The sequence below is a fragment of the Gorilla gorilla genome, chromosome 10, assembly GCF_029281585.2.
Source record: "Gorilla gorilla gorilla isolate KB3781 chromosome 10, NHGRI_mGorGor1-v2.1_pri, whole genome shotgun sequence".
NCBI lineage: Eukaryota > Metazoa > Chordata > Mammalia > Primates > Hominidae > Gorilla > Gorilla gorilla.
Window position 1 is genome coordinate 12541095 of NC_073234.2, and position 17639 is coordinate 12558733.

A 17639-nucleotide genomic window follows, 5' to 3' on the forward strand; every position below is an offset into this window, starting at 1 on the left:
GACATATCTTCACCGCCATCTGTATGAACATGGATATATGTACACCGGCATCTGGATGAACATGGAAATATCTACACCGCTATCTGCATGAACATGGAAATATCTACACAGCTATCTGAATACACATGGAAATATCTACACCAATTTTTCTATAAATATGGAAATAACTACAGCGCTATCTCTATAAACTTCGAAATACCTACACCGCCATCTGTATGAACATGGAAATATCTACACCGCCATCTGTACAAACATGGACATATCTAAACCGCCATCTGTATTAAGATGGAAATATCTACACCGCTATCTGTATAAACATGGAAATATCTGCGCAACTATCTGTATAAACATGTCAATAACCGCACCGCTATCTGAATAAACATGGAAATATCCGCACCGCTATCTGTATAAACATGGAAATATCAACACTGCTATCTGCATAAACCTGGAAATATCCACACCGCTATCTGTGTAAACATGGAAATGTCTACACCGCTATCCGTGTAAACATGGAATTATCTACACCGCCATCTGTGTAAACATGAAAATATCTACACCGCCATCCCTATAAACATGGAAATATCTACACCGTCCTCTGTATGAACATGGAAATATCTACACCGCCATCTCTATAAAGGTGGAAATATCTACACCGCTATCTGTATGAACTTGGAAATATCTACACTGCTCTCTGTATAAAATTGAAATTATCTACACCACTATCTCTATAAACATGGAAATATCTACACTGCTATCTGTATAAACATGGAAATATCTACACCGCTATCTGTATAAACATGGAAATATCTTCACCGCTATCTGTATAAACATGGAAATATCTACAATGCTGTCTCTATAAACTTGGAAATAACTACACCACTATCTCTGTTAACATGGAAATATCTAGACCGCCATCTCTATAAACATGGAAATATCTACACCACCATCTGTATAAACATGGAAATATCTTTACCGCTATCTGCATAAACATGGAAATATCTACACCGCCATCTCTATGAACATGGACATATCTACACCGCCATCTGTACAAACATGGAAATATCTATACTGCCATCTGTATGAACATGTAAATATCTACACCACCATCTGTATGAACATGGAAATATCTACACCACTATCTGTACGAACATGGAAGTATCTACACCGCTATCTGTATGAACATGCAAATATCTACAGAGCTATCTGTATATCAATGGACATATCTACACAGATGTCTCTATAAACATGGAAATAACTACACTGCTATCTGTATAAACATGGAAATATCTACACCGCCACCTGTATGAACATGGAAATATCTACACTGCCATCAGTACGAACATGGAAATATCTACACCGCCATCTGTATGAACATGTAAATAACTACACCGCCATCTGTATGAACATGGAAATATCTACACCGCCAACTGTATGAACATGGAAATATCTACACCGCCATCGGTATGAACATGGAAATATCTACACCGCTATCTGTATGAACATGGAAATATCTACACCACCATCTGTATGAACATGGAAATATCTACACCGCCATCTGTATGAACATGGAAATATCTACACCGCCATCTGTATGAACATGTAAATATCTACACCGCCATCTGTATGAACATGGAAATATCTACACCGCTAACTATATGAACATGGAAATATCTACACCGCTATCTGTATGAACATGGAAATATCTACACCGCTATCTGTATGAACATGGAAATATCTACACCGCTATCTGTATGAACATGGAAATATCTACACCGCTATCTGTATGAACATGGTAATATCTACACCGCTATCTGTATGAACATGGAAATATCTACACCGCTATCTGTGTGAACATGCAAATATCTACACAGCTATCTGTATATCAATGGAAATATCTACACTGCTATCTCTATAAACATGGAAATAACTACACTGCTATCTGTATAAATAAGAAATATCTGCACCGCCACATGTATGAACATGGAAATATCTTCACTGCCGTCCGTACGAACATGGAAATATCTACACCGCCATCTGTATGAACATGTAAATATCTACACCCCCATTTGTATGAACATGGAAATATCTACACCGCTAACTATATGAACATGGAAATATCTACACCGCTATCTGTATGAACATGGAAATATCTACACCGCTATCTGTGTGAACATGGAAATATCTACACCGCTATCTGTATGAACATGGAAATATCTACACCGCTATCTGTATGAACATGGAAATACCTACACCGCTATCTGTATGAACATGCAAATATCTACACAGCTATCTGTATATCAATGGAAATATCTACACTGCTATCTCTTTCAACATGGAAATATTTACACCGCCATCTGTATGAACATGGAAATATCTACACCGCCATCTGTATGAACATGTAAATATCTACACCGCCATCTGTATGAACATGGAAATATCTACACCCCTAACTGTATGAACATGGAAATATCTACACCGCTATCTGTATGAACATGGAAATATCTACACCGCCATCTGTAGGAACATGGACATATCTACACCGCCATCTGTATTAAGATGGAAATATCTACACCGCTATCTGTATAAACATGGAAATATCTGCCCAACTATCTGTATAAACATGGAAATATCGGCACCGCTATCTGTGTAAACATGAAAATATCTACACTGCTATTTGCATAAACATGGAAATATCCACACCGCCATCTGTGTAAACATGGAAATGTCTACACCGCTATCTGTGTAAACATGGAAATATCTACACCGCCATCTGTGTAAACATGAAAATATCTACACCGCCATCCCTATAAACATGGAAATATCTACACCGCCATCTGTGTAAACATGAAAATATCTACACCGCAATCCCTATAAACATGGAAATATCTACACCGCTAACTGTATGAACAAGGAAATATCTACACCGCTATATGTATGAACATGGAAATATCTACACCGCTATCTGTATGAACATGGAAATATCTTCAACACTATCTGAATGAACATGGAAATATCTACACTGCTATCTGTATGAACATGGAAATATCTACACCGCTATCTCTATGAACATGCAAATATCTACACAGCTATCTGTATATCAATGGAAATATCTACACTGCTATCTCTATAAACATGGAAATAATTACACTGCTGTCTCTATAAATATGGAAATATCTACACCGCCATCTCTATGAACATGGAAATATCTACACCGCCATTTGTATGAACATGGAAATATCTACACCGCCATCTCTATGAACATGGAACTATCTACACCGAAATTGGTATGAACATGGAACGATCTACACCACCATCTGTATGAACATGGAAATATCTACACCACCATCTGTATGAACATGGAAATATCTTCACCGCCATCTGTATGAACATGGATATATGTACACTAGCATCTGGATGAACATGGAAATATCTACACCGCTATCTGCATGAACATGGAAATATCTACACAGCTATCTGAATATACATGGAAATATCTACACAGATTTCTCTATAAATATGGAAATAACTACAGCGCTATCTCTATAAACTTCGAAATATCTACACCGCCATCTGTATGAACATGGAAATATCTACACCGCCATCTGTACAAACATGGACATATCTACACCGCCATCTGTATTAAGATGGAAATATCTACAACGCTATCTATATAAACATGGAAATATCTGCCCAACTATCTGTATAAACATGGAAATATCCGCACCGCTATCTGAATAAACATGGAAATATCCGCACTGCTATCTGTATAAACTTGGAAATATCTACACTGCTATCTGCATAAATATGGAAATATCCACACCGCTATCTGTGTAAACATGGAAATATCTACACCGCCATCTGCGTAAACATGAAAATATCCACACCGCCATCCCTATAAACATGGAAATATCTCCACCGTCCTCTGTATGAACATGGATATATCTACGCCACCATCCCTATAAACGTGGAAATATCTACACCGCTATCTGTATGAACTTGGAAATATCTACACTGCTCTCTGTATGAAATTGAAATTATCTACACCACTATCTCTATAAACATGGAAATATCTACACTGCTATCTGTATAAACATGGAAATATCTACACCGCTATCTGTATAAACATGGAAATACCTTCACCGCTATCTGTATAAACATGGAAATATCAACAACGCTGTCTCTATAAACTTGGAAATAACTACACCACTATCTCTGTAAACATGGAAATATCTAGACCGCCATCTCTATAAACATGGAAATATCTACACCACCATCTGTATAAACATGGAAATATCTATACCGCTATCTGCATAAACATGGAAATATCTACACCGCCATCTCTATGAACATGGAAATATCTGCACCGCCATGTGTACGAACATGGAAATATCTACACCGCTATCTGTACGAACATGGAAATATCTACACCGCTATCTGTATGAACACGCAAATATCTACACAGCTATCTATATATCAATTTAAATATCTACACAGCTGTCTTTATAAACATGGAAATAACTACACTGCTATCTGTATAAACATGGAAATAGCTACACCGCCCCCTGTATGAACATGGAAATATCTACACCGCTATCTGTATGAACATGGAAATATCTACACTGCTATCTGTATGAACATGGAAATATCTACACCACTATCTGTATGAACATGGAAATATCTACACCGCTATCTGTATGAACATGCAAATATCTACACAGCTATCTGCATATCAATGGAAATATCTACACTGCTATCTCTATAAACATGGAAATAACTACACTGCTATCTGTATAAATATGGAAATATCTACACTGCCATCTCTATGAAGATGGAAATATCTACACCGCCATTTGTATGAACATGGAAATATCTACACCACCATCTGTATGAACATGGAAATATGTTCACCGCCATCTGTATGAACATGGATATATGTACACCGGCATCTGGATGAACATGGAAATATCTACACCGCTATCTGCATGAACATGGAAATATCTAAACAGCTATCTGAATATACACGGAAATATCTACACAGATTTCTCTATAAATATGGAAATAACTACAGTGCTATCTCTATAAACTTCGAAATATCTACACCGCCATCTGTATGAACATGGAAATATCTACACCACCATCTGTACAAACATGGACATATCTACACCGCCATCTGTATTAAGATGGAAATATCTACACCGCTATCTGTATAAACATGGAAATATCCGCCCAACTATCTGTATAAACATGGAAATATCCGCACCGCTATCTGTATAAACATGGAAATATCTACACTGCTATCTGCATAAACATGGAAATATCCACACCGCTATCTGTGTAAACATGGAAATGTCTACACCGCTATCAGTGTAACCATGGAAATATCTACACCACCATCTGTGTAAACATGAAAATATCTACACCGCCATCCCTATAAACATGGAAATATCTACACCGCCATCTGTATGAACATGGAAATATCTACACCGCCATATCTATAAACGTGGAAATATCTACACCGCTATCTGTATGAACTTGGAAATATCTACACTGCTCTCTGTATAAAATTGAAATTATCTACACCACTATCTCTATAAACATGGAAATATCTACACTGCTATCTGTATAAACATGCAAATATCTACACCGCTATCTGTATAAACATGGAAATATCTACAACGCTGTCACTATGAACTTGGAAATAACTACACCACTAAATCTGTAAACATGGAAATATCTAGACCGCCATCTCTATATACCTGGAAATATCTACACCACCATCTGTATAAACATGGAAATATCTATACCGCTATCTGCATAAACATGGAAATATCTACACAGCCATCTCTATGAACATGGAAATATCTACACCGCCATCTGTACGAACATGGAAATATCTATACCGCCATCTGTATGAACATGTAAATATCTACACCGCCATCTGTAAGAACATGGAAATATCTACACCGCTAACTGTATGAACATGGAAAAATATACACCGCTGTCTGTATGAACATGGAAGTATCTACACCGTTATCTGTATGAACTTGGAAATATCTACACCGCTATCTGTATGAACATGGAAATATCTATAACGCTATCTGTACGAACATGGAAATATCTACACCGCTATCTGTATGAACATGCAAATATCTACACAGCTATCTGTATATCAACGGAAATATCTACACAGCTATCTCTATTAACATGGAAATAACTACACAGCTATCTGTATAAACATTGAAATATCTACACCGCCACCTGTATGAGCATGGAAATATCTACACTGCCATCAGTACAAACATGGAAACATCTACACCGCCATCTGTATGAACAAGGAAATATCTTCACCGCCATCTGTATGAACATGGAAATATCTACACCGCTAAATGTATGAACATGGAAATAGCTACACCGCCATCTGTATGAAGATGGAAATATCTACACCGCTAACTGTATGAACATGGAAATATCTACACCGCTATTGGTATGAACATGGAAATATCTACACCGCTATCTGTATGAACATGGAAATATCTACACTGCCATCTGTATGAACATTGAAATATCTACACCGCCATCTGTATGAACGTGGAAATATCTACACCGCCATCTGTATGAACGTGGAAATATCTACACCGCTATCTGTATGAACATGGAAATATCTACACCGCTATCTGTATGAACATGGAATTATCTACACCGCTATCTGTATGAACATGCAAATATCTACATCGCTCTCTGTATGAACATGGAAATATCTAGACCGCTATCTGTATGAACATGCAAATATCTACACAGCTATCTGTATATCAATGAAAATATCTACACTGCTATCCCTATAAACATGGAAATAACTACACTGCTATCTGTATAAATATGGAAATATCTACACCGCCATCTCTATGAACATGGAAATAACTACACCGCCATTTGTATGAACATGGAATTATGTACACCGCCATCTCTATGAACATGGAAATATCTACACCGCCATTTGTATGAACATGGAAATATCTACACCACCATCTGTAAGAACATGGAAATACCTTCACCGCCATCTGTATGAACATGGATATATGTACACCGGCATCTGGATGAACATGGAAATATCTACACCGCTATCTGAATATACATGGAAATATCTACACTGATTTCTCTATAAATATGGAAATAACTACAGCGCTATCTGTATAAACTTCGAAATATCTACACCGCCATCTGTATGAACATGGAAATATCTACACCGCCATCTGTACAAACATGGACATATCTACACCGCCATCTGTATTAAGATGGAAATATCTACACCGCCATCTGTATAAACATGGAAATATCAGCCCAACTATCTGTATAAACATGGAAATATCCACACCGCTATCTGTATAAACATGGAAATATCTACACTGCTATCTGCATAAACATGGAAATATCCACACCGCTATCTGTGTAAACATGGAAATGTCTACACCGCTATCCGTGTAAACATGTAAATATCTACACCGCCATCTGTGTAAACATGAAAATATCTACACCGCCATCCTTATAAACATGGAAATATCTACACCGCCGTCTGTATGAACATGGAAATATCTACACCCCCATCTCTATAAACGTGGAAATATCTACACCGCTATCTGTATGAACTTGGAAATATCTACACTGCTCTCTGTATAAAATTGAAATTATCTACACCACTATCTCTATAAACATGGAAATATCTACACTGCTATCTATATAAACATGGAAATATCTACACCGCTATCTGTGTAAACATGGAAATATCTACAACGCTGTCTCTATAAACTTGGAAATAACTACACCACTATCTCTATAAACATGGAAATATCTACACCAACATCTGTATAAACATGGAAATCTCTATACCGCCATCTGTATGAACATGTAAATATCTACACCGCCATCTGTATGAACATGGAAATATCTGCACCGCTATCTCTATGAACATGCAAATAACTACACAGCTATCTGTATATCAATGGAAATATCTACACTGCTATCTCTATAAACATGGAAATAACTACACTGCTATCTCTATAAAGATGGAAATAACTACACCGCCATCTCTATGAACATGGAAATATCTACACCGCCATTTGTATGAACCTGGAAATATCTACACCGCCATTTGTATGAACATGGAAATACCTACACCGCCATCTGTATGAACATGGAAATATCTTCACCGTCATCTGTATGAACATGGATATATGTACACCGGCATCTGGATGAACATGGAAATATCTACACCGCGATCTGCATGAACATGGAAATATCTACATAGCTATCTGAATATACATGGAAATATCTACACCGATTTCTCTATAAATATGGAAATAACTACAGCGCTATCTCTATAAACTTCGAAATATCTACACCGCCATCTGTATGGACATGGAAATATCTACACCGCCATCTGTACGAACATGGACATATCTAAACCGCCATCTGTATTAAGATGGAAATATCTACACTGCTATCTCTATAAACATGGAAATATCTGCCCAACTATCTGTATAAACATGGAAATATCCGCACCGCTATCTGAATAACCATGGAAATATCCACACCGCTATATGTATAAACATGGAAATATCTACACTGCTATCTGCATAAACATGGAAATATCCACACCGCTATCTGTGTAAACATGGAAATGTCTACACCGCTATCTGTGTAAACATGGAAATATCTACACCGCCATCTGTGTAAACATGAAAATATCTACACCGCCATCCCTATAAACATGGAAATATCTATACCGTCCTCTGTATGAACATGGAAATATCTACACCAACATCTCTATAAACGTGGAAATATCTACACCGCTATCTGTATGAACTTGGAAATAACTACACTGCTCTCTGTATAAAATTGAAATTATCTACACCACTATCTCTATAAACATGGAAATATCTACACTGCTATCTGTATAAACATGGAAATATCTACACCACTATCTGTATAAACATGGAAATATCTTCACCGCTATCTGTATAAACATGGAAATATCTACAACGCTGTCTCTATAAACTTGGAAATAACTACACCACTATCTCTGTAAACATGGAAATATCTAGACCGCCATCTCTATAAACATGGAAATATCTACACCACCATCTGTATAAACATGGAAATATCAATACCGCTATCTGCATAAACATGGAAATATCTACACCGCCATCTCTATGAACAAGGAAATACCTACACCGCCATCTGTACGAACATGGAAATATCTATACCGCCATCTGTATGACCATGCAAATATCTACACAGCTATCAGTATATCAATGGAAATATATACACTGCTATCTCTATAAACATGGAAATAACTACACTGCTATCTGTATAAACGTGGAAATATCTACACCGCCACCTGTATGAACATGGAAATATCTACACTGCCATCCGTACGAACATGGAAATATCTACACCGCCATCTGTATGAACATGGAAATATCTACACCGCTATCTGTACGAACATGGAAATATCTACACCGCTATATGTATGAACATGGAAATATCTACACCGTTATCTGTATGAACATGGAAATATCTACACCGCCATCCCTATAAATATGGAAATATCTACACCGCCATCTCTATGAACATGGAAATATCTACACCGCCATCTCTATAAACGTGGAAATATCTACACCGCTATCTGTATGAACTTGGAAATATCTACACTGCTCTCTGTATAAAATTGAAATTATCTACACCACTATCTCTATAAACATGGAAATATCTACACTGCTATCTGTATAAACATGGAAATATCTACACCGCTATCTGTATAAACATGGAAATATCTTCACAGCTATCTGTATAAACATTGAAATATCTACAACGCTGTCTCTATTAACTTGGAAATAACTACACCACTATCTCTGTAAACATGGAAATATCTAGACCTCCATCTCTATAAACATGGAAATATCTACACCACCATCTGTATAAACATGGAAATATCTATACCGCTATCTGTATGAACATGCAAATATCTACACAGCTATCTGTATATCAATGGAAATATCTACACTGCTATCTCTATAAACATGGAAATAACTACACTGCTATCTGTATAAATATGGAAATATCTAAACCACCATCTCTATGAAGATGGAAATATCTACACCGCCATTTGTATGAACATGGAAATATCTACACCGCCATCTCTATGAACATGGAAATATCTACACCGCTAACTGTATGAACATGGAAATATCTACACCGCTATCTGTATGAACATGGAAATATCTACACCGTTATCTGTATGAACACGGAAATATCTACACCGCTATCTGTATGAACATGGAAATATCTACACCGCTATCTGTACGAAAATGGAAATATGTACACCGCTATCAGTGTGACCATGCAAATATCTACACAGCTATCTGTATATCAATGGAAATGTATACACTACTATCACTATAAACATGGAAATAACTACACTGCTATCTGTATAAACATGGAAATATCTGCACCGCCACCTGTATGAACATGAAAATATCTACACTGCCATCCGTACGAACATGGAAATATCTACACCGCCATCTGTATGAACATGTAAATATCTACACCGTCATCTGTATGAACATGGAAATATCTACACCGCTAACTGTATCAACATGGAAATGTCTACACCGCTATTGGTACGAACATGGAAATATCTACACCGCTATGTGTATGAACATGGAAATATCTACACCGCTATCTGTATGAACATGGAAATCTCTACACCGCAATCTGTATGAACATGGAAATATCTACACCGCCATCTCTATGAACATGGAAATATCTACACCGCCATTTGTATGAACCTGGAAATATCTACACCGCCATCTCTATGAACATGGAAATATCTACACCGCCATTTGTATGAACATGGAAATACCTACACCGCCATCTGTATGAACATGGACATATCTTCACCGCCATCTGTATGAACATGGATATATGTACACCGGCATCTGGATGAACATGGAAATATCTACACCGCTATCTGCATGAACATGGAAATATCTACACAGCTATCTGAATACACATGGAAATATCTACACCGATTTTTCTATAAATATGGAAATAACTACAGCGCTATCTCTATAAACTTCGAAATACCTACACCGACATCTGTATGAACATGGAAATATCTACACCGCCATCTGTACGAACATGGACATATCTAAACCGCCATCTGTATTAAGATGGAAATATCTACACCGCTATCTGTATAAACATGGAAATATCTGCGCAACTATCTGTATAAACATGTCAATAACCGCACCGCTATCTGAATAAACATGGAAATATCCGCACCGCTATCTGTATAAACATGGAAATATCTACACTGCTATCTGCATAAACCTGGAAATATCCACACCGCTATCTGTGTAAACATGGAAATGTCTACACCGCTATCCGTGTAAACATGGAATTATCTACACCGCCATCTGTGTAAACATGAAAATATCTACACCGCCATCCCTATAAACATGGAAATATCTACACCGTCCTCTGTATGAACATGGAAATATCTACACCGCCATCTCTATAAAGGTGGAAATATCTACACCGCTATCTGTATGAACTTGGAAATATCTACATTGCACTCTGTATAAAATTGAAATTATCTACACCACTATCTCTATAAACATGGAAATATCTACACTGCTATCTGTATAAACATGGAAATATCTACACCGCTATCTGTATAAACATGGAAATATCTTCACCGCTCTCTGTATAAACATGGAAATATCTACAACGCTGTCTCTATAAACTTGGAAATAACTACACCACTATCTCTGTAAACATGGAAATATCTATACCGCCATCTGTATGACCATGCAAATATCTACACAGCTATCAGTATATCAATGGAAATATATACACTGCTATCTCTATAAACATGGAAATAACTACACTGCTATCTGTATAAACGTGGAAATATCTACACCGCCACCTGTATGAACATGGAAATATCTACACTGCCATCCGTACGAACATGGAAATATCTACACCGCCATCTGTATGAACATGGAAATATCTACACCGCTATCTGTACGAACATGGAAATATCTACACCGCTATACGTATGAACATGGAAATATCTACACCGTTATCTGTATGAACATGGAAATATCTACACCGCCATCCCTATAAATATGGAAATATCTACACCGCCATCTCTATGAACATGGAAATATCTACACCGCCATCTCTATAAACGTGGAAATATCTACACCGCTATCTGTATGAACTTGGAAATATCTACACTGCTCTCTGTATAAAATTGAAATTATCTACACCACTATCTCTATAAACATGGAAATATCTACACTGCTATCTGTATAAACATGGAAATATCTACACCGCTATCTGTATAAACATGGAAATATCTTCACAGCTATCTGTATAAACATTGAAATATCTACAACGCTGTCTCTATTAACTTGGAAATAACTACACCACTATCTCTGTAAACATGGAAATATCTAGACCTCCATCTCTATAAACATGGAAATATCTACACCACCATCTGTATAAACATGGAAATATCTATACCGCTATCTGTATGAACATGCAAATATCTACACAGCTATCTGTATATCAATGGAAATATCTACACTGCTATCTCTATAAACATGGAAATAACTACACTGCTATCTGTATAAATATGGAAATATCTACACCGCCATCTCTATGAAGATGGAAATATCTACACCGCCATTTGTATGAACATGGAAATATCTACACCGCCATCTCTATGAACATGGAAATATCTACACCGCTAACTGTATGAACATGGAAATATCTACACCGCTATCTGTATGAACATGGAAATATCTACACCGTTATCTGTATGAACATGGAAATATCTACACCGCTATCTGTATGAACATGGAAATATCTACACCGCTATCTGTACGAACATGGAAATATGTACACCGCTATCAGTGTGACCATGCAAATATCTACACAGCTATCTGTATATCAATGGAAATGTATACACTGCTATCACTATAAACATGGAAATAACTACACTGCTATCTGTATAAACATGGAAATATCTGCACCGCCACCTGTATGAACATGAAAATATCTACACTGCCATCCGTACGAACATGGAAATATCTACACCGCCATCTGTATGAACATGTAAATATCTACACCGTCATCTGTATGAACATGGAAATATCTACACCGCTAACTGTATCAACATGGAAATGTCTACACCGCTATTGGTACGAACATGGAAATATCTACACCGCTATGTGTATGAACATGGAAATATCTACACCGCTATCTGTATGAACATGGAAATCTCTACACCGCAATCTGTATGAACATGGAAATATCTACACCGCCATCTCTATGAACATGGAAATATCTACACCGCCATTTGTATGAACCTGGAAATATCTACACCGCCATCTCTATGAACATGGAAATATCTACACCGCCATTTGTATGAACATGGAAATACCTACACCGCCATCTGTATGAACATGGACATATCTTCACCGCCATCTGTATGAACATGGATATATGTACACCAGCATCTGGATGAACATGGAAATATCTACACCGCTATCTGCATGAACATGGAAATATCTACACAGCTATCTGAATACACATGGAAATATCTACACCGATTTTTCTATAAATATGGAAATAACTACAGCGCTATCTCTATAAACTTCGAAATACCTACACCGACATCTGTATGAACATGGAAATATCTACACCGCCATCTGTACGAACATGGACATATCTAAACCGCCATCTGTATTAAGATGGAAATATCTACACCGCTATCTGTATAAACATGGAAATATCTGCGCAACTATCTGTATAAACATGTCAATAACCGCACCGCTATCTGAATAAACATGGAAATATCCGCACCGCTATCTGTATAAACATGGAAATATCTACACTGCTATCTGCATAAACCTGGAAATATCCACACCGCTATCTGTGTAAACATGGAAATGTCTACACCGCTATCCGTGTAAACATGGAATTATCTACACCGCCATCTGTGTAAACATGAAAATATCTACACCGCCATCCCTATAAACATGGAAATATCTACACCGTCCTCTGTATGAACATGGAAATATCTACACCGCCATCTCTATAAAGGTGGAAATATCTACACCGCTATCTGTATGAACTTGGAAATATCTACATTGCACTCTGTATAAAATTGAAATTATCTACACCACTATCTCTATAAACATGGAAATATCTACACTGCTATCTGTATAAACATGGAAATATCTACACCGCTATCTGTATAAACATGGAAATATCTTCACCGCTATCTGTATAAACATGGAAATATCTACAACGCTGTCTCTATAAACTTGGAAATAACTACACCACTATCTCTGTTAACATGGAAATATCTAGACCGCCATCTCTATAAACATGGAAATATCTACACCACCATCTGTATAAACATGGAAATACCTATACCGCTATCTGCATAAACATGGAAATATCTACACCGCCATCTCTATGAACATGGACATATCCACACCGCCATCTGTACAAACATGGAAATATCTATACTGCCATCTGTAGGAACATGTAAATATCTACACCACCATCTATATGAACATGGAAATATCTACACCGCTATCTGTACGAACATGGAAGTATCTACACCGCTATCTGTATGAACATGCAAATATCTAGAGCTATCTGTATATCAATGGACATATCTACACAGCTGTCTCTATAAACATGGAAATAACGACACTGCTATCTGTATAAACATGGAAATATCTACACCGCCACCTGTATGAACATGGAAATATCTACACTGCCATCAGTATGAACATGGAAATATCTACACCGCCATCTGTATGAACATGTAAATAACTACACCGCCATCTGTATGAACATGGAAATATCTACACCGCCAACTGTATGAACATGGAAATGTCTACACCGCTATTGGTATGAACATGGAAATATCTACACCGCTAACTGTATCAACATGGAAATGTCTACACCGCTATTGGTATGAACATGGAAATATCTACACCGCTATCTGTATGAACATGGAAATATCTACACCGCCATCTGTATGAACATAGAAATATCTACACAGCTATCTGAATATACATGGAAATATCTACACCGATTTCTCTATAAATATGGAAATAACTACAGCGCTATCTCTATAAACTTCGAAATACCTACACCGCCATCTGTATGAACATGGAAATATCTACACCGCCATCTGTACGAACATGGACATATCTAAACCTCCATCTGTATTAAGATGGGAATATCTACACCGCTATCTGTATAAACATGGAAATATCTACCCAACTATCTGTATAAACATGGAAATAACTGCACAGCTATCTGAATAAACATGGAAATATCCGCACCGCTATCTGTATAAACATGGAAATATCTACACTGCTATCTGCATAAACCTGGAAATATCCACACCGCTATCTGTAAACATGGAAATGTCTACACCGCTATCCGTGTAAACATGGAAATATCTACACCGCCATCTGTGTAAACATGAAAATATCTACACCGCCATCCCTATAAACATGGAAATATCTACACCGTCCTCTGTATGAACATGGAAATATCTACACCGCCATCTCTATGAACATGGAAATATCTACACCGCTAACTGAACATGGAAATATCTGCACCGCCACCTGTATGAACATGAAAATATCTACACTGCCATCCGTACGAACATGGAAATATCTACACCGCCATCTGTATGAACATGTAAATATCTACACCGCCATCTGTATGAACATGGAAATATCTACACCGCTAACTGTATGAACATGGAAATGTCTACACCGCTATTGGTATGAACATGGAAATATCTACACCGCTATCTGTATGAACATGGAAATATCTACACCGATATCTGTATGAACATGGAAATCTCTACACCGCCATCTGTATGAACATAGAAATATCTACACCGCCATCTTTATGAAAATGTAAATATCTACACCGCCATCTGTATGAACATGGAAATACCTACACCGCTAACTGTATGAACATGGAAATATCTACACCGCTATCTGAATGAACATGGAAATATCTACACCGCTATCTGTATGAACATGGAAATATCTACACCGCTATCTGTATGAACATGGAAATATCTACACCGCTATCTGTATGAAAATGCAAATATCTACACAGCTATCTGTATATCAATGGAAATATCCACACTGGTATCTCTATAAACATGGAAATAACTACACTGCTATCTGTATAAACATGGAAATATCTACACCGCCATCTCTATGAACATGGAAATATCTACACCGCCATTTGTATGAACCTGGAAATATCTACACCGCCATCTCTATGAACATGGAAATATCTACACCGCCATTTGTATGAACATGGAAATATCTACACCGCCATCTGTATGAACATGGAAATATCTAAACCGCCATTTGTATGAGCATGGAAATATCTACACCGCTATCTGCATGAACATGGAAATATCTACACAGCTATCTGAATATACATGGAAATATCTACACCGATTTCTCTATAAATATGGAAATAACTACAGCGCTATCTCTATAAACTTCAAAATACCTACACCGCCATCTGTATGAACATGGAAATATCTACACCGCCATCTGTACGAACATGGACATATCTAAACCGCCATCTGTATTAAGATGGGAATATCTACACCGCTATCTGTATAAACATGGAAATATCTGCGCAACTATCTGTATAAACATGGAAATAACCGCACCGCTATCTGAATAAACATGGAAATATCCGAACCGCTATCTGTATAAACATGGAAATATCTGCACTGCTATCTGCATAAACATGGAAATATCCACACCGCTATCTGTGTAAACATGGAAATGTCTACACCGCTATCCGTGTAAACATGGAAATATCTACACCGCCATCTGTGTAAACATGAAAATATCTACACCGCCATCCCTATGAACATGGAAATATCTACACCGTCCTCTGTATGAACATGGAAATATCTACACCGCCATCTCTATGAACATGGAAATATCTACACTGCTAACTGTATGAACATGGAAATATCTACACCGCTATCTGTATGAACATTGAAATATCTACACCGCTATCTATATGAACATGGAAATATCTACACCGCTATCTGTACGAACATGGAAATATGTACACCGCTATCAGTGTGACCATGCAAATATCTACACAGCTATCTGTATATCCATGGAAATGTATACACTGCTATCTCCATAAACATGGAAATAACTACACTGCTATCTGTATAAACATGGAAATATCTACACCGCAATCTGTATGAACATGGAAATATCTACACCGCCATCTGTATGAACATGGACATATATAAACCGCCATCTGTATTAAGATGGAATTATCTACACCGCTATCTGTATAAACATGGAAATATCTGCCCAACTATCTGTATAAACATGGAAATAACCGCACCGCTATCTGAATAAACATGGAAATATCCGCACCGCTATCTGTATAAACATGGAAATATCTACACTGCTATCTGCATAAACCTGGAAATATCCACACCGCTATCTGTGTAAACATGGAAATGTCTACACCGC